The sequence below is a fragment of the Agelaius tricolor genome, unplaced genomic scaffold (assembly GCF_023055355.1).
Source record: "Agelaius tricolor isolate 1412-34295 unplaced genomic scaffold, bAgeTri1.0.p SCAF_2, whole genome shotgun sequence".
Classification (NCBI taxonomy): domain Eukaryota; kingdom Metazoa; phylum Chordata; class Aves; order Passeriformes; family Icteridae; genus Agelaius; species Agelaius tricolor.
Window position 1 is genome coordinate 66,156,158 of NW_027269262.1, and position 18,293 is coordinate 66,174,450.

General features: G+C 39.7%; 1 protein-coding gene across 1 annotated transcript in view; it reads left to right on the plus strand.

Moving 5' to 3' along the window:
* Positions 1-8,505: 8,505 nt before the first annotated feature.
* The window catches only part of PKIA (cAMP-dependent protein kinase inhibitor alpha), a 43,908-nt gene continuing 34,120 nt past the window's right edge, over positions 8,506-18,293 (plus strand). Inside the window, exon 1 of the mRNA XM_071421316.1 lies at positions 8,506-8,860. The gene's annotated coding sequence lies outside the window, so the exon portion shown is untranslated. The remainder of the gene's footprint in view (positions 8,861-18,293) is intronic.

Sequence of the window (18,293 nt, forward strand, 5' to 3'; positions counted from 1 at the left end):
TTTACATTTCATAAGATCACCAAGCCCATACTACGTATGTATGTTACATTTTGGATGTAGTTTTCACTTAGAAAAGGGTTTTTACAATAATTAAATGGAAGATCATAATAAAAAGTCTCTTAGAGACATTTGAAATGTAAATAACTGCAAAAAATAGTGTCTATATTCCCCATCTAAGGACAATTTTCAGCTGGAAAGCACTGCAATATAGAGCAATATATCCACTCATATTTCTAGACAAAACTAAAAAAATGTTTTCTCTAGAAAACAATACTGTATTATTGATTTATACAGTAGCTGTATTAAGAAACCAAAAGAAGGAAATTTTTACAGGGGGAAGGAAGGGAAAAGCAAGAAAAAACAAACTTTTCCTCTTTCCTACCACCATTCTACCAAAATATCAGAACCAGGAGTACTACTTCTTCCCACTAATTTTTAACTTGTTTACTGTGGAATCTTGCTCTTCCTTCATTTGTGTGAAACAGCATCCTTGGTCTCTTCCCACTTCTTTTAGGGTGGCCTTCAAAGTAGTTTGCTTAGCTCTTGTCTTTGCCTTCTCAGAGTTCTGTCCTTACTCTTCTTCTGTTGTCCTTTCAGATTTTATTTCAGCCACGGTCTGTCTTCAAAACATTTCTAAAATGTGCTTCAGGTTTCTTTTTTCTGTTTTGCTATGCAACCAGAAATCTCATTCATGTTCTTATGAATTACCACAATATCCTTTTTTTTTGCTTTGCCCCATGCCCTACAAAGTCATAACACTGTTACATCAATGAACTTTCTATCCCATAACTTTGATTGCAGCATGCATTTCTGTGCATTCCTACACCTGTAGTTTCATATGCAAAGGATAATAAAAATTGTTGTTGCCCATAAAACTGAAGTGAATAAAACTATATCTTTGGGCATCAGCATCAGAGGTCAGATTAGGAAAAAAAATATATTTGCCCTACAAATTGAAAGTTACAAGTCTGCTAGTCAGCTACTTATCCACTTAATAATCTTTTATTGCCTTGAGATAGCTGCCATACACTGTCCAACAGCAGTTCTCAGGTGGAGCATGCTCTCCTGCTCCACTATCATGCAATTTGATATTACCTCTAGATCCAAGGCTCATTTCATATAATTTTATCTGTCTGAGTGTTCATAGCTCTACAAGTACAATGAAATTCCACACATTATAAAATGTCAATGCTCCACTGATAGTACCATTTTATTCCCCTGTTTATCACAATACTAATATCTGAGCTCATTAAAACACTACTACTTCTCTTACAAATTGTTCCTTGGTAGTCCTTTCTTTCTGTCTTGACTGGAAAAAAATGTCCTTGTAGAAGAATTTTGTGACAGCTGTATCTTCCATACAGCTCTTGCTGAAATGGTCTACTTTTCCAGCATCTGTTTTCCCCTTCATAACATAAAAAAATGTCCTACTAGCCCACTGTTGAGAAAGAAGTCTCCAAAAACTGTTCTTTCTTCTCTTTCATGTCTGACACAGTTTGCTCTAGGAACATAAACAGATGCAAAGAAATCCACAATCATAACAGAAAAGTGATTTGAAAGTGGATTTCTATATAGGCATCAAGCTTGTGAGTGGGCAGGCACAAGTAGCAGTTACAGAATTCTCTAACATGCATTCAGAAATGAAATAACAAAATTAAACCAAAACAACTAATTACAAGTCAATTAGTTTTTATACAATTATGTTTTGGAAAAGAATATTTGCTAGCACTGATACAACAACACTTGGTTTGGGAAATTTATTTTGAAGAAGAAAGCTCCAACACCCCGACTGCTTTAGCAAAGCCATCAAACACAGCTTTTGGCACAGCAATTACTAATGAATTTTCTTCTTTTTAGTCTATAGGGAAGAAAAAAAAAATCACAAAATATACACACCTGTACAATTGAGAGAAGATTTCTCAGAAAACAGGCAGCTGACTTAACTGATAAAATCTTGAACTCCACATGTCCAATTTTATCCTGACTGCACTAAAGTCAGGAAAATTACCCTTGTACAAGAAAAGGCAAGAGGACAGACCTAATCAAAAGTTTCAAAAGATGGTACCCAAAGAATCAACTGAGAACTATAAATGCCTTGAAAACCAGGAGAACTGGATATGTTTAAATGCCACCTACTCACCAACATTTGAAAAACTACAAGCAACCCACAAGCTTCTTTTATTTAGCCAACTAAGATTAGTTACCATCCAAAATCATTGGGTTTTTTATTTAATTCTGAACTGATTTATTTTGCCCAAAAATATTAAACCGAAAGGGATACAGAAAGGGAAATGGGAAGCAAACCTAACATACAGAATGAAAACAAGCAGTCCTCAGTTTTAGAAATTGCTTTAGGCAAAGTTTATGGGTGCTGGGACATTACTGCGAAATGGGATGTGCTAGATCTGAAATTAGGAAAATATATATTTTCTCTGGTCAGATGGACAGGATTCTCATGTTTCTTGGCTGGTTTTTATTGCTTTGGCAGTGAATAATAATCAAAGATACACAGAAACACTGTGACACATTTTTGCTGTCAAATTTTCTGCATCTGCAAAGGCACTGAGTTTTGGCAGCTCTCATGGTCTTTGCTTCTCTCTTCCTTGTTGTGCACTGCAAATTTTGGTAGCAATCTTCTTATTTTTCTTCTTTTTAATTAAAGATATGTGTTGCAAGAGGCTCTCTGCTGCATAGTAAATGAAGAGAAGACAATCTTTTGGACAAATCCCTTTTTAAAACAATAAGTACCTGGACTCACTGACTCATCTTAAATGGGTTCCTCCACTAAAACAAACACGTGTAAGAGAAGAAATCTGAAATCAGGATTAAAACTTTACAGAATTTAAAATTTGTATTAATGACAGTCAAAGAAATAGGCTGATATAAGAAACTTGCAGATGGGAATTAGGTTGAAGATCCAGTAGGATGCGAAGACAGTTAGAAGAGGGCATGAACAACAAATGTCAGGATTCTCCCATTTTTGGTTTTGTACTGTTGACAAACAGTTATGGAAGCAAAAGGTAAAGTACTACATCTTACTTTAATATCATAAAATCATAGAATTTTTTGGGTTAGAATGGGCCTTTATAGATCACCTAATCCACACCCCCTGTCATGGGCAGGGACAACTTTACACAAGGTCACTAGATATCTATTCACATAAGTAAACATATTGAAGATCTATGTAGGTATCAGAATTGTCATGACAGTATTTTTTTTCTTTAAAAAAATAACAGATTTCTCACATACTACTTCAAAAAATGTGAGAAAACAGAGGCTGACAAGTCAAGAACTCAGACACATTGTAGCTAATACCAGAATTGAGATTGATTAATGTCTTAATTTCTCCACTTATGGCATATGCATTATAGCAACATTATATTGTTAAAAGTTATTTTTCCCACTTGGAGGGGTGCTTTATATTACAATTCTAGTAATGTATTTTTAAGCATAGAAAATGCTACGATGGGACTATTATTCCTACCAACTTCAGAGAACATATAGGCAAGCAATGAAGCTGACAGTAGAAAATTAGAAAACCCAAGTAGGTTTCAATTTAAAGCATTAAGAAATTCAGACTGCTTTGTAATAAGACAATGCTGGAAGTCCCAAGAGAAAAGAAAGGAAAACACATCTGTTCCTAGTGACATCAAGGAGGCCCAGGGCCAAGCTCTGCCCCTGTGCACACACAGCTACCATTGCTGTCAGCTGAAGTAACTTGTAACTTAGGGTGCAGCTGAGTCCTGTGCATCCAAGTCAAAAGTTCACAGTATTCTTAAGTGCCAAAAATTATTATCAATGGATTTTGCTCATGCCTAACAATGTTGTACAAACTGAATCTTTGACAGTCCCTGCCTTGAAAATTTGAGTCTAAGAAAATAAGCAACTAGCATTAAGAGGAGAATACTGAAAAACACTGGCAGAGACTGTCTGTAACCAGAGTTTGGTTATTCTAAACTACGTACAACCACATCATATTACTTCAAATTTACTATTGCTGAGAATTAGAAAATAATATACTGAATACTTTTTAATTCATATTCTTTTATTAGCTGTTAAATGATCAACCAGAATTTAATTTAAAAATTATTCCCTTACAAATGGTTTGGAAATTATTGGAGAAATATAGAACTACTTTAAAAATGTTTTCTTGATAATGATTCAGTTATAAAGAAGTCTATTTGAGTATTGCTGACATTGCAGTTCATCTTGCAATATTCTTCTTCATCACAGTACTTTTGAGTCACTGTTTTTGGCATATATATTACACCCCAACCAATTGAACAAAATGTGTTAACTCACTCAATTTACTCAAGAGCTTATAAAGCCATAATGGAAAGAAAAAATAAAGAAAGAAAAGAAGAGTAAGGAAGTGAAACAGTGGTCATGGAAAAACAGCTTAATCTATTTGCTTTTCAAAAATATCTGCAGACACCATGCTTACAATGTCAAGATTTTTAAATACTGTCTTTTCTCAGTAGAAAGCCTATAGCAATTTTTATTTTGTGCATAATTTTACTTGTGGGACCTGAAATTAATTCAAATAAACAGATGGATCAGCTGGATATTAACTTATTAAGGGGTGTAACTAAGGGTTCTTATGGTGTTCTCCTACATTGTATTTCAACATGAGTAAGACTGTTTTGATATCCAGTAGGAATATTACTGTACTCTACTATACTCTACTATATTCTCCATAGGAACCATAAAATAATGCTCAGTATCTTAAGCTGCACTGCTGTTGACATGAGACAATTTTTTTCAATCGTTTTTTGAATATTTATGTAAAATTTTTGCCCACATCTGTTAAAAAAACTGCAAAAATTCATAAGAACTGTTTTTTCATTGTCTTGCTTTCATTTAAATGCAGTCTGAGGATATTCAGAAAAACCCTGTTATTAAAGTGTACATTAGTTCTCAGTTTAATATTAAAAGGAAACAAAAAGCTTATGGCAAACTGACAAAAAAGCTGGTTACAACAGTTACAATAACTGTTTATAACAGTTGCAGTATAATCTATTGCTCTTCAGGAAACAGTACATTGGCTTGCACTGCAGAAACTCCCAAAGAATCCGAATTTTGGAAGACATGAATATAACTTACCATAAATAATTGCCACACAAGCAGCTCCATAAGAAGTAGGCTATTTAGGCAGAAATAAAAGTGAATGGGAGATAAGAGTTCTTTTTTTATCCTCAGTACAACCAATTTTCTCTAGTTTCAGGAGTATAAAGTTTAAAGAAACCTGTGTGCAGTGGTCCTTGTCTCTTCTTATGTTCTTGTACTACTGGCTGTGGTGTTGCATGCTATCACCAATTAAGCCATGTAACTGTAAATTCCTGGGTCTCTTTTTGTTTCATAAACACTGGTACTACCTGACAATCTCCAAGAATGGGGCAGCACCTCTGACTTCACAAATTTAGGTGGAGCTTTACTCCTCTGACTTGAACAACTCTTGATTTTAATCTCCCTGTGAAAATAGTAACATCCATTTGTATAGATTCATTTATTCCCCTTCATTGTTTTTCTTTTGCTTCACCTTTTACTCCAGTCAGCAATTATCAGGAAAGCCAGTACTCAGTTTGAGTAAGAGAGCCTTGATTTTTCACCCCTTTCTCACTTAAATAAAGAGCTCAACTTCTTCATTTCAGGGTTTCTTTACATTTTTACAATGCACCTTTTGCTGTTTATTATTTATTTTAACAATCTAATTAGAATTGAATGTTGAAAAAACTCATCCTTGCTGTTTCTAACCTCTAAGACACAATTTTCTCCTCCTAACATTTCTGTAATCCTCTTTGAAGTCACTCCCTTTGCAAATAAGCAATCTTCCTTATACAATCTTCTCACTTACTAAAGACATTTCCAGACTTTCCCCATATTCAGATATTCATGAGAGCTCTTTATTTCCTTTTATTTTCCCTACAGCATACTTTTTAATGCTGAAATGCTTAGATTTCAATCAATTTATATTGACATTCATTTTAAACTGTTTGAACCCATGATTGCTAAATCAAAGATTATATCCTCCGACTAAAACAGGCTTTTTGAATGTTGCTAAATGTTTTTTCTACTAAAATAAAATCCTATCGGTGTCTCCCTCTTTGCCTTGTTTTTGCAATCATGTATATTGAATACTAATTAAAACCCTTGGGCCAAGAGCATTTTGCTTCTCTTGACTCTGGAATTTACTGCTACCAAAGAAATAATAAAAATTAAATACTAATAATTCTTGCTTTTGCACAGATCTAGGATTTTCTACTATGCTAATCATTTAGTGAATTGTGTTATGAGTTGCTGAACCACATAGCCCAATAGAAGAGAGGCTGCCATAGCAACGTTTTCCTAGGCCTAGTAAGCAGCAAGTCTGAACACATATTCCTAACAGGCATACACACACAGAAAGTATGTACACACAAATATATATATATATAAATAAGTACAAGGCCAACCACACAGATCAACATAGACAGAAGCGCTCACTCAAACACAGATGGCACGAACGGTGAAATCCTGCCCTCCTCTCTGGCATGAGTCCCTGTAACCCGAGGTGTGACTCCTGCTGCTGGCACTTACACCCATGCAGAGGCACACATATAGCACAGGGAGACTTCTCACACAGTAAGGTTTAGAAACACAGTCTCGTCTAGGAGAGACTGCACTGATCAGGTGCAGGGCATAGCCAGACAAGCAGTCTGATCAGCAATTTGTTTACACCAGAGCAGCCCTATTTACCTCCTCATCCCACTGTTTTCTCACATGTGCTCATTCCCATATCACCTTGATCCCTTCCTTTCCCTGTCTTTGGTTCTTGCCCTAAACATCTCATAAATCTTAATCCCAAAATGCTCCATTATCCATTCCACAGTGCGTCACATAACCCTAGGCAGTAACCCACACAGAAGATTTTGGTTGAGTGCTGGGTGTGTCCCCTACCTCCATGGGAACTGAGGCTTCCCTGGGAGGGGTGGGGAATGGGCTCCCTTTCCTGACCTGGGTCCCCCACCTTCCCAAGTGCCCCTAAATTCCTCTGTGCATGTGGAGATGAGCCTTCAATCACCGCACCAACACACTGTCAGCTGAGATTAAGTAACACTGCTGAGATGCTGCCGGAGCTGCACATTCAGGTCTGCAATGCCAATCAACAGAAGAGGTTCAAGGCAGGGAGTAAACAGGAGCAGCCCAAAATAGAGCAACTGTAGAACTGCACAGGTGAAAAGCCGTACCATAACCACCATAAAAATAAACACAATGAATTTCCAAAAGGGAACTGAGGTTCAGAGTTTTTATATTTTATCTGGGAGACTAAGAACTTTACCTTAATGACATTTCTCTTTGCTGTTTTCCTCTACCACTACAGACAATCTTCCTACCTATATCCAGGCCAGTGAAGCAGCAGTTCATGTTTCAGACCTTACCACAATGGCGATCGTCAACATTTCCAGCACGAGTCCACTCCAAAACCTTGCTGAGGCACCACTTGACCACTGGGTCAACTGAGCAGGTGCGGCACCTGGGAAACTCCTGTGTTTGTTTTTCCTGGGAGCTCATCCAGCACAGCTTCTCTTGACCAGACACAACCCTGCCTTGCTGGTAAAATATGAAGAGCTCTCAGACTACAATGATTTGGCATGCACTGGTGACATCCACACTATTTTGCCTGGTGTCATTTATGTACCAACATAGCTGTGCTTGTTGTGCACATGGGATGGGTCATGGAATTGCAAACTGTGATAGGAATCTGGCCTTCCTTACAAGCCTGTCGGTCACTCAGTATGTGCACAGCTCTCTGTAAGTAACAAAAATAGACAGGCTGCCTACTGCTGGGTCTCAGAAATATCAGGACGCCCTTGGTAAGGGGGAAGTTTGCCCAGGTGACCTTGAGCACAGCACAGTGCCTGTCCCCTGCTCCCCCTTCCAGGCACAGAGCAGGAGCCACTGCCAGAGGAGCTCTCCTGCATCCCAGGGAGCGCTGCATTTTTTAGGGCACGAGTCAGAAGCGCTTGGGCGTCCTGAGGCAGGGAGGTGAGAGTGGGAACAGGGAGCCCACCCACGAGCCCGAGGGGTTACAGCGCCTTTTCCTTCAAACGGCGAGACCCAGATACACAGAGAGCTCTGCCCGGGGACGCTCTCCCTTAGCTCCGGCCTTGCAGCGCGGCGGGAGCTGCCCCGCCGCGTTCCCCGCCGCCTCAGCGCGGTACGGCCGGGCGGTACCGAGCCTGGGGCGGGAGCGGGGCGCACAGCCCCACAGGCCGGGCAGTGCCGAGCACCGGGGCCGGAGCGGGGCGCGCAGCCCCACAGGCCGGGCAGTGCCGAGCACCGGGGCCAGAGTGGGGCGCGCAGCTCCACACGCCGGGCTGCAGCGGAGGGGAGTCCCGGGAGGGGACGGCAGGCGCGGGGCGGAGCGGCCCATCCCGCCGCCGTGCCTGGGGAGGGTCCCCCGGACCGCCACCGCACCCGGGAGACGGTACCGCCCCTCGCAGGCTCCCGGGCAGTCGGGCACGGGTGCGCCCGCGGGAGCGGCGGCCCCTCCGGGGCGGGTGGAGCGCCAGGGCCCCGCGGGGCTCGGACTGCCGGGCGGCGGGGCCGTCTCCCCCTCCGCGGCGGGAGCGGAGTGCGGCGGCCCGCGGAGGGGGCGGGGAGGATGACTTCATGCCGCCGGAGCGCCGTGAATTTAGGAGCAGCAGCTGCCGCCGCCGGCGGCGGGATGTGGGGGTGAAGTGACAGCGGGAGCTGCCGCCGGCTAAGGGAGGAACAGCGTCGGGCACCCGCCGAGCCCGGGGGCTCCGGGCCGCCACCAGCAGCCGCTGCGGGAGAGAAGGAGGGAAGGAGGAAGATGCGCTGAGCCGGTCGCTGAAAGGTGAGCGGGAGCTGCCGGGTGCGGGGGCGAGCGCTGCGGCGCTGCCCGGCCGGGGGAGCGCGGCGCTGCCACTGCGAGCCCCCCACTCCGGCTCTGCCGGCCGCCCTGGAGCCGTGCTGGGGCTCGTAGCTTCCTTCTCTTTTCCTCTCCTCTTTTCTGCCGCGGTTCCCTCCAAAAGCGGCAAGGCTGCGCTCTCTGAAGCGCCACAGTGGTGCGTTTTATCTTCCATGGCCAGGATGTGCGGTGGCTCGGTGCCAGCCCCCGCTCGGGCTGCTCTCCGTGCCCGTGTCGGGGCACCCTGTCAGTGGCGTAGCCCAGGACGGGGGCGGGAGCGACAGGGCTGCGACAGGTGCGGGACTGCGCCCCGCGCTGCCCCGGCGTTCCTCAAGGGACGAGGAAGACATCTTAGGGCAGAAGGGCTTCAGGGGAACAGAAGCAAAAAAAGATGTCATTTCATGCACATTCCTGGATTTGGAAGTCGCTTCACAGGAAACTAAAGAGTGTAGAAGTTGGGGAACCGGCCCTTACACCAAAATGGATTCTGTCGTCTTTTTCCAAGACTTGCGTGGTTTTTTTCCCTTTATTCATTTTTATCTAGCCTAAGGTTCCCGACAAACAAAATAGCAGCAAAATTCAAATGCATTTGTTTGTTAGTGGAAGAATTAGTGAATTGCTGTTCCATCATATCACCTGTAGAAGCGGAAAAAAAGAACGTATGCATATTGTAGGTTGGCTGTTAAGATTGCACGTTGTGGTGCGTAGATAGGTCTTAACATCAAATGAATGTTATTTTGCAATTGAGAAGGTAAAAAAATTTGCCTGACCTATTTCTGTGCCTGATACACTGGTGGTTTTTGTTGGGTTGTTTTGGTTTGGTTTTATTTTTTGTTGATTGGTTTCTTTTTATTTTTGTTTGTTCTGCTTTAAAAAAGAAAACTTGCCCTAAAGCAGGTTTATAGCAATACAGGAGGTTGGCATGCAGAGACAGCTCATTAGAATAGGCACTATCTTTGTATGCAACAGTTAATGGCTCTGTGTGGTTTGGAAATGGAAGAAATTACTGTGTCTCTGGGAAGGAAAGAATTGGAAATTATTCTGTTCTTAATGAAAAAGGAAGCAGGATACCGGAAGCTGAAGGTTATTTTATTCAATGTCTATTTACCTGTATGTTCATCTTCGAGGATCCTGTTACCCTAGGGTTCACAGAAGCTCAGACAGTTGTGGTTGTGGTTGAAGCCTCTGGTCATGGTGCTAGAGTGACACACTTAATCCTTAGGGACGTAACAGGGAGTTGCTTTATTTGTTGTCATTGTTTCTGGGAAGATATTTAAATGCAGTCTGTACTGTTGCTGGGTATGCAGAAGGCAAATGACAGCTACAGAGACAGAAAATGTGTATAAAAAAACAATTGAGCTTTCACAAGGCTGAAACAAAGAGCGAGTGATGAACTGCAGAGTCAGAAATCAGTCCAACATACAAATCTTTTCTCCAAAGCATGGTCATTAACTATGATCCTGTTTAGGCTTGTTGCTTTAAGTAAGTCGTGGCACATGCAATGTATATATTTCAAACTCAAAAAGAAACCAACAAAGTTTTGTCAAACCTGTGTCTTTCATTGACCATACATTTATTTTGTTCCTGTAAAAACTTTGAAGCATTGGTTAGGACATTTCTGTTGGTTTTTGCTTTCTAGAATTAAGCATGGCTGACGGTTTCAGAGCTGCTCTGTTCTTCTCTAGTTGCATTTAGTTGGAAAAAGAAACCATGTAGCTGAGTTCAGATGCTTCACCTATTAGCCATCCAGTCTATATAAAGTCAGTTTCTTCACCGGAGTGAAGAAATCAAATAATGGCCTCGCCTCCCCAGGCAGTTGTTACGAGCTCGGTGTAGTATGACTACTCACTCATGTTGGCACAATGTTATCACAGCAAATTTACCTCTTCATCCTTCCTAAGACTCTTTATTCTCGAAAAATTAACTATTTTTCAAAACAATATGGTAGCAGAGTTGAAGCAGTGGTTGACCAAGAACCCCGCTGCAAACTTGAATTGCTTTTGTTTTTATCTTGTGTACTCTAAAGGCAGGTGGTGTAATGCGTGCATGTCGATAGAAGAAAAAGTATATCTAATTATCAATGTGATTCTAGTTCAGTGGTATAACTGGTGTAAATCCACTGCCTACAGATTTCTTTCCCAGAACTCTTGCTCCTTCTGTTACTGTAACTTTCCATACTTCTGCTAGCCAAAGGAAAGCATCTTTATTGCGGTTGATCTGGGGCAGCAGCACCACTGACTGGAAGAACAGCCTAGTTGGCCAGCTGGTTGGTGCCAGACAGACTGGGGAGCAGCTGAGATTTAGTTGTCTTTTTCCTCAGAGGTTCTGCTATTTTGGAATACTTCATCTGGGTTTGTTCTTCAGATATGTAAGAGCTTAATTATCTTTGAGGTTTCTAGGCTGCTGTCAGCCTTTGAACCAGCAGGTTCATTTACCCAATTTTATTAGTGGGGACCAGATGGGTATGTTTGCAAAAGGCTTGTTTCCTTAGCAGAACAAACTGGAAAACCCAGTGACCTTGAATGCACTTGAAGTTGCAGAGGTTTGATTTTCACTTCTGGTCCTTTCCAAGGGCTGAGATGAAACACTTCAGCTGAATATATTTTCTATTATTATGAGAATTTTAAAAATGATGTTATCAAGTGCTGTTTGAACTAACTGAAATAACCATGTCTCAGAGCAAGCAGGTCATTTTTTACTTATGTTGTTACTAGGCTTTCAGTTGGATTATTTTTTCCAATTTAAGAATTCTATTTAAAAAGGCTTGAGCAGGGTAAAAGGGGACAGATATTACACAATGAACTTAAAACTTTATTATGCGCAAACAATCAAGAGTATTTCAACATACCATTTTTATTTTGAAGAAGAAATGCATTCACACTTTCAAAGTGCATGTCCTTCATGTGCAATAGCTCATGTTTCTGGGAGAGAAAAAATTGATTTCTGAAAATAATGCCAGGCACAAACTGAAACTTTGTCTCCTATTATGCAGATGGATTCCATGTTGGACTAACTGTCAATAGAGGATCTTAATGTGAGCGCCCACTAAACTGCAAAGGTAGCAATCATTAAAGAGAACTGAGAGTTTTATCCATTTATAGTATATTAGTGGTGGCAACAAACCAGGTATTGATAATCTTATTTCGAATTTGACACATTCAAGTAAGTCAGTGCTTCACAACCTGGATAATGAGCCCCTGAGTTTAATATGAAATATGGAGATAGAAATGCAGAGTTCATATATGCTTCTTGCAAAAGAAAGCTGGTTGAAGCTTTTCCCTTGAAGGGAACTGCATGTAAACAGCAGCAAAAGCATGGATCTATTTTTTCATGACGTGTCATTAAAGAGAGACTAGCTTTGAGAGACTCTTAATATTGTCTACTCATAGAAAATTACTTTATTAAGACAACATTATAAAAGAAAAGATCTGATTGTACAGGAACTGTATGTTTCTAGTATATATCCCAGTCTCAAAAGACAATCATATTGGAGGAGAAAGTAACACAAAATGGACTTGTATGGTTGGTGCAAATCTCCCAGCCAAATGCCAGATCAAAAAACTTCTTTTATTTTTCTTTTTATTCTTATGGTAGAACCAATAAAATATGATAGTGGGTTTTGTCTTCCCTAAAATACTGAAGACATGCTGCATTTCTGAGCTGGTCATATTTCTGTGATTGTAAAGTGATTCCAGGGTATCTCTGCTCTTCTTCCCTGGTTGAACTAAGTATAAAACATGAACTGTGAGGAAGAGCTGCAGTAGAAGAATTTCCATGTCAGCTGGGGTGTAGTTCTCTCTAGCAGAATTTGGTTTGTTTCCTAACCTTTATTAAAATGAATTAAAAAATTGACTGCATTGCTGTTCTTTGGCTTTACAGGACTCATGAGGAATTTAACCTGCCTTTATGGCAACTGCCTGGTCTCTGCACAGTTCTGTATCCCTTTCTGCACTCATGTCCCAATGGTTCATCAGATGTTAGAGGCAAATAGGTCTAATGCCAACATACAGTCTTAGTTTCTCTTACTCTGACTGCTTCTTTTTGTCACGTTTTTGTTCTAGCAGCTATTCCAAAAGATTCAAAGGTATATTGAAGTTATTTTGGCAGCTGTTAGCTAGTCCGTGAAATGTGCTGCAGCTTTAATGAGATCATATAGATCTTAATATATCCATATAATTATATATATTATATAATATATATATTTGCTAACTATTCACTCATTTGCCTTCTACCTCCTACAGTATTTCCACTTACACATATGGTGAGCACATAACTTTGGTGAAACGATCTCACCACCTGTTGTTTTAAAATAGCACAGATGCTTATTAATGGTCCTTCCATGATGCTGTTTATAGTACATGTGAAACCTCACTTAAAATACTGTGGATCATGTTGGTAAAGGATATTATTACTTTAGCAGCAGCCTTAAATTGATTCCTGTTCAGCATCTTGACTTAACTTGTCGGTCATTAGTAGGTAGGAGTGAGATAAACTCCACAGAAGAGTCAAAATTGTGATGCTCATCAAGTGAGCTGTCATTGAATCCCTCACAAGGTGTTCTGTGGAAATGCCTGCTGCCTATTAGACAGCTGGTCAACCCCAAGAGCTACAAAAATCATGAGCACACAGATTATATACACTTGTAAGTCTTGTGCTCAGCTCAAGTGAATTCCTTGAGGACAAGCTCAACAGCACTTTCACACTTCAAAGCAAGGGAAAGGAAATAATTGCAAAACTTTAACCTTGACCAAGACTGTTGCTAATATATATATATCTTTTTGCCATAGAAAAGTAATTTCTAAACTCACTAAATTAAGTTTAGGTACATAAATGTTCCATCAATTCCTGTGTTCTTTGTTCAATCTCATGAGTCACTTGGGTTCTCAGTTTTAATTTCAAACAATTTCTAGACTTCTGCCTAATGTTTCTGATCTACAGCTCTCTACATTTGTCTTGGATTTTTTTTTCTAACACATTCAAAGTGGAAGGTAAAAATGTATTTCTCCTCCGAAAACGTCTATCTGCAGGTATACCAAGGAAAATTCTTGATGTTAGGGGTCAGTTTGCTGACATGTAAATGTGAAAGTGCTGTCAGGTCAAACAGACTGAGCTACTTTCAACCTTCCCAAGGTGCCCACTTGAGGCACAGAAAGTTCTTGATATCTGTATGATGCTAATGAATTCCAAGACAGCACTATTGTACACTGAAAAAAATAACAAAAAAAAGGAACAAAAGAATGTTTCGTTCAAGTTTAGCAAAAACTCCTCATAACTAGTAGTATGAGTAGCTCTGGATTTTTTGTGGTTTTTTTTTTAATGAAATATGAAATATTTTTTTCCTGTGGTACATGACAGATGGCATTGATTGTTTGAGTTTAGTGTTGCTAATAAATTAAAGAAATAGTTGCTCATGCTAGAACAGTGACTGTCAGATGCCAGTTCCAATTCTATAGGATGGGCAAAAATCTCTTCTTGTTCAAGAAAGAAAACTCTGTGGTGCATTACAATGTAGCTTGTAAGAATGTAAGTCTGTTGTTAAAATAAGATGGCTGGCAAGATTCCAGTAAAGAATTCTTAGAGAAGTAATGACAAAATTAGGTGGAGTAATCATCTTTTGATACAGTCTCCCAGTGTTTGTTGCTCAGCACTGATTAGGAGTTCCCTGGGCACAAAGCAATGTTTGCGCTATTACGTTTAATTGCAGGAGACATCGTGTCCTTGCTGCCTGTGTTTGCTTGATCTGATTTCTGTTCTCAGGCTCCACAGTATCCTTTGGCATGATTCAGAGCATGTGGAGTATAAGGAAGAAAGTCTCTTTGTTTTCTCTCAAAATTTGTTGCCTAGTGGTTTAATTGGGCGCCTTTTTAATTGACATGGTGTGAGTAATGTTAAACAATTGCTTCCTTTTCAGTTTCTTACGAGTCAAGCTTTTCTGTCACATTCTTTTTCCTCAAAAACAGAGTTGTCTTACTGTATGCACTCCTTCAGTACATATGGACTCTATTTCATACTTGATTTATTCTTTGACACTGTTTTTATACCTTCTGAGAATTTATTTCTGACATGCAGGATTTAGAAACTCTATTTAATAGTCCAATAATTTCATATTTATGTCCCTTTTCTTTCCCATTTTTTTTTACTATGCATTTTTTTTTTCCAGTTACTCATTATGTTTCAATTGGGCTGATTTCTTGTGTCCCTATGAGGTTCCTTTCATTGTAGGATTGATACAACAATATGTTAGCATGACATTAAGATACTGGTGCCATTAGCAGGAGACATAAAAGTTGATAACTGGGTATCAAAAATGCATTTTAAATGTAGGAAAGAACACACTGTAGTGTGTAGCCTTACAGAGAAATTCAGTCATAAGTCCTTCCTTTGTTTTGTGTTGTTTTAAAATAGTTGGATGATGGCAGCTTTACTGGATTGGGCTAATGTTTTTGAGCTCAGGCATGGGAAACAGAAAATAAGTGAATAGGATTTGTTAATGCATATAAGAATTGGAGCATGTGAAAATAATTCAGACTCTAAAAGGCAGGCATAATGTGAAACACTTTATATAAAAACTCCAAAAACAAACCACACAAAACCAAAAATAGACTGCTGCATTTTAAGTAACTGTTATTTGTAAGGTCTCGTGGAGTCAAAGCGTGATAAGAGATGTGAATGGAGTCTGCATAAATATAGAAGCTGTATGACTTGAGAAAGAGACATAACTTATCAAAATGATTACAGCATGCATGTAAAGCCTAAGGGAACTACAGCTTTTTATCAGTGAAATAAGCCCATTTTATCATATACTTGTTTATATACAAGTTAATAATGTTTACAAACACCAAAGCCTTTTCCAAGCAAAGTATTTGGCCTGAATAGGGAGTTCTCTTAAGTTATTCTGAATAGCTTTAGGCTTTATGGAACACTTCCCCCCACCTTTTTCTATGTATTTATTTGCCTGCAGGGACTACAGGTGGTGATTTATTGAATGGCAGCTATAATATTATATGATAGTAAGAATTGTATTGATGCTAGTGTCATTCACTCTAAGTGACAATAGGCAAAAATAATGCCACCACTGCTACGTGTCCTTTTAAAGTCGAATTTTCTGTCTATATCTATGTGGTACTACTTGACTGGGCCTGACTGGGGCAATGGCAATATTCTCTTCAGTTTTACAAAAGCAAAATCCCTGCTACATGGTGAATAACAGGTGCAAAGCCTTCAGTCATCCCCATCTCGTGCAAAAAGCATCTCCAGAACAGATAAAGTTTGAATGGGTATTTATAGAAGATGAACATGATAGCCTGCACCCAGAGGAACACAGATACTGTATAAGAAATTTAAGCATGTAATATCACTTCCTTGCTGATACTTTAGCATTCATTACATGTTCATGTAACAGTAGGCTTTTAATATTAGCTAATAATGGGGAATGACTTCATTAGCATTTAAGGAAGGAATTGAAAGTGTTTTGCATAGTATAATTCATTTAGCTAATTGTCACTCGAGAAGATACTTTTCAGCTGTACACTCTGCACACTTAGGGAATTGCTGTACAGAAGAAACACACTTTTGTGATCCTCTTTTTCTCAGATACTGAAGAAATGTATTATTTATGTGGCCCTTTTAATCATGGAAGATTTCAAAATGCTTTTCAGCACTTCCATTTTCATTGACAATATTTGGAAATAAGGGATGAAAGCTGTTATTTAAACATTGTTTTCCCAGTTGTACAGCCAATAAGGCTGCAGATCAGGGAGTTACTTATGCAAGTCTCCAGAAAAAGGTACTGATTTCTGATGACTGCTGCAGCACGCTGACCCGTGCTGTTTCCTTCCAGGCAGAAAATTCTCTTTCCTTTCACTTGTGTGCCTCACAGAAGCAATTTTTGAAGACCATTCATCCGTTACAGACTGCTGCTCTGCTTGTTAAGCAGTGTTTCTAGTGGGATAACACACTATGCAAATATATTTTGTGTAAGTTTTCTAGGTCTTCCAAGTTCACTCTTTGCATTTCTGTTCCTCCATCTCCCTCTAGCTTTCTTGGTTTGGCTAAAGTAGGGGCTGGTACTCATTTTGCAAGTGTATTTTTCGACTGATTTTTTTTTTTTGTGTACAATTTTTGAGTTTAAAATTCTGTCCCTCTTGGTAGTACCGTATTTCTTAACTACTGTCTTGAAGATTTATTTGGAGACTAACAGTTTGCACACCTTAAATAAATGCATCTGATTTCTAAAGTCAACTACAAGGCTGAATAGAAAGAAAACTTTACCAGTATTCTGAGGTCAATGTCCAAATAAATGCCCATATTCCTGTGGTGGTTTGTTGCTTTAATTTCCTACTGCAGTGGGAGAATAAAGAAGTGCCAAAAACATCCTAAGTTTCCTCTGCTTTCCCGACTGTGTAAATCTGAGTGTTGTGTATTTTTTGAGCCTAAGGCAGCACCTGAGCACTTCATTTTGGTGTCCAAGCATGTTTCTGGCAAGTGAAGTCTTTTATGCAGCTCCTCTTGAGAGGAGCAGTTGCCTGTGTCTCTGTGCTTGGTAATGATTCATTACACTCTCAAGGCTGCTCTTCAGTGTCATCTTTCATAATTCCATTCTTGTATGAATTTTGGTGGCAAGTATGGAGTATCTGAGTTTGGGTGGGTTTGTTTTTGTTTTTTTTTTTTTTTTTTGTTTGTTTTTTTTTTTTTTTGTATGGCATGGCTATCAGCAGGATCAGAGTGGCACTCTTTGTTCTGAGATAAACAATGTCTCTGAATTCTGCTGAGGACTAGGACAGTTTCATGACTGTTAAACTGTTGTCAAGGTTTTTTGTGCATTTTCGACTTAGGTCAGCTTGTCCTTCGGAACAAGGCAAAATTTGTTCTTGGAATTGTTGTGGGTTATATGCCATTTCCCAGTAGGTGATTTGAATGTTGTTTAGAAAATAAATTCTCCTTTTAGAAGCCTCTTAGTTTTACCTGTCTCTCCTTTGATGTGGCTGCTGTTGAAGCAGGCCAGATTTTTAGCTAATTTGTCTGGTTTTTCTCTGTTCAAATTGCTGAAAACAGTGGGAGCTTTCTATGCATCCTGCATCCTGTGATGCCTGTCTTTCAGCTAATGTTGTTTCTGTGACATTCTTCTTGAACACGTAATCATATCTGCCATTTGTTCTGTTGAAGAAATTTCACCTTCCCATCCCCCTTTCTGAAATATTTCTGCTCTGCTCATGGAGCAGTAATTTCAGTAAAATGTTCTACTTTATCTCTATTTTTGAGCATATTTGAAAGCCTTGTTCAGGAAAGAGAAATATTTTGGAGTATCATGGTTTTCATAGTAACAGGTGTAGATACTTTCAGTAGATTTACTTTCTACATGTGGGGTTTTTTGTGAGTG